Source organism: Pelmatolapia mariae, linkage group LG10_11, assembly GCF_036321145.2.
Source record: "Pelmatolapia mariae isolate MD_Pm_ZW linkage group LG10_11, Pm_UMD_F_2, whole genome shotgun sequence".
In the NCBI taxonomy this organism is placed as follows: Eukaryota; Metazoa; Chordata; class Actinopteri; order Cichliformes; family Cichlidae; genus Pelmatolapia; species Pelmatolapia mariae.
The window spans coordinates 33,901,194-33,903,530 of NC_086236.1; the positions used below are offsets into that span (position 1 = coordinate 33,901,194).

Genomic DNA, 2,337 nt, shown 5'->3' on the forward strand with positions numbered 1-2,337 from the left:
AGTTTTTAATGTTTTTTGTTTTTGTTTTTTTTTGTTTTTTTTTTACCAAATTACACCATTTACCCATTTTTGGCCAAGCAAGCAATTTCATGTAATATTCTTAGTTTTCTGTAGGGGCGTTTGATGGCTTACTGCACTCCAATGGACCAAAAGAATGACACAATTTTGATTCAGGTTTGATCTTAAAGATGTTAGACAAAGGTTTGTGTTTGTGCATGAAAAAAAGTGCCAGTGTGAAATTGCAGCACAACTTTGCATTTGCAAGAGAGAAAAATAAATTATGTTGCCATACGTCCAAGTTCATGTGAATGTCTCTTGATGCAAGCTATTGAGCTTTGAGCATCCTGGGGAATTTTAGCTTTGATGTTCATAATGAAAGCACCTCTAGCTTTGTTCTTTTCATTAAAAAAAAATGCACACCCAAATATCTACTCTCCCAAGAAAAAAAAGAGAAAGAACTCACAGGACACTTTGCAAAGTTCAAAGCTGCAGCTGTAGCATAAACAACAACAAACTGGCACTGTTTGTAATTCTGTCCTGGGGTTTATACAGGTGCAATCATTGGTAAAGCTATAAATAAACCCAGCAGCTTCAAGATCATTTTTGCTCTGGCAAGATGGCAAGACGGTCTTATTCAGTGCTTCAAGACTTGACTATGTGATGTGCTCAGAAAGCGAAGATGACGAGAAATCCTCTGCATCTGAAGAAGAGGCATCTTCTTCAGTCTCCTCAGAGAATGACAGCATTACTACCAGTGATGAGGATTACCATCCAGTGCCTGATTCCTCTTCAGCAAATGAGGATGATACAGAGACAGCAGTCGAGGCAGAGCGGCTGATGGCAGAGAAGGTAGGAGAAGTGGCAGAGGCCGAGGAGCCGGTGCCTGAGTGGATGTCTCGTTCTGGGAAAATTGAGTGGTTTTCCACTGCTGAGGAGACCATACACTACAATCCAGTACCCACTGGTATCACTCCAGGGCCCACCCTGTATGCAGTTGCCCGCATTAGCACCCTGAGATCTGCATTTGACCTGTTTGTGACAGAAGAGATCATTCAGCTACTGTGCACCCACACAAACCTGCATGGGAGGCTAAAGTGTGAGGATTGGAGGGATGTGGATGAAGTGGAGATGAGAGCCTACATTGGAATTTTGATTCTAGCTGGCGTCTACCGCTCAAGGCATGAAGCAACGCGTGGTTTGTGGGCTGACAAGACCGGACGGGCAATATTTCATGCTACAATGCCCCACTACCGCTATTCCCAGATTAGTGCTAACATCCGCTTTGATGACAAGCTCACCCGCCCGGGACGTTTCAGGAACGATAAGCTTGCTGCATTTCGCATTCTGTGGGAAAAGTGGGTTGCTCGTCTCCCCCTGTTGTTCAATCCGGGAGTTGATGTGTGTGTCGATGAGCAGCTGGTTGCATTCAAAGGTCGGTGTGGATTTCGACAGTATATGCCCAACAAGCCTACAAAATATGGCATTAAAATCTGTGTGACCTGTGATGTGGGAACCTCCTATGCCTGAAGGATGGAGATTTACACAGGAAAATCACATGGAAGTTCCCGGGACGTTAATCAGGGAATGAGAGTTGTGCTACAAGTGGGGCTCCAAGGACACACTGTCACTTGTGACAACTTCTTTACTTCATTCAGCTTGGCAGAGGAGCTCCTCAGAAGAAAACTAGCTCTGGTTGGCACAATCAGGAGAAACAAACCAGAGCTACCTCCCCAGCTTGTTCAGCTGCGACAGAGGAAGATTCTTTCATCTCTCTTTGCCTTCACCAAAACAGCCATGGCAGTCTCCTACATGCCCAAGCGAGGGAAGAATGTGCTTCTTTTGAGCACAAAGCATAGGGAACCAGCAGTCAGTGATGGGGAAAAGAAAAAGCCAGCAGCAATCCTTGACTACAATAGGTGTAAAGGTGGAGTGGATAACCTAGACAAGGTTGTTGACACCTACAGTTGTCGGAGGAAAACCAGTCGCTGGCCACTGGCTCTCTTCTACAATCTTCTGGACGTCTCAGCATACAATGCCTTTGTCCTGTGGAAAGCAGTGCATCCTGAGTAGGAGTCCACCAAGACCTACCAACGAAGGGTGTTCCTGGAGGAGCTGGGCCACATGCTGGTGACTCCAGCAATTGCAAGATGGCCTTGTGCCCCACGCTCAAAAGCCGCAGCTGCTATTGTTGCTGGGATACAGCAGTCAGAATCAGAATCAGAGTATGACCCACAGCCCATCAACAAAATGAGGAAAAATATGTCTGTGAAGGTTCTCAGTCATCCAGGTCATCGTAGACTAAGGAGCTTGGAAAGAAAAGCGTCTGGACTTCTTTGA

General features: G+C 45.7%; 1 pseudogene; it reads left to right on the plus strand.

The window, feature by feature from the left end:
• The first annotated feature begins 660 nt into the window (after positions 1-660).
• Positions 661-2,337, plus strand: LOC134635373 (piggyBac transposable element-derived protein 1-like; annotated as a pseudogene).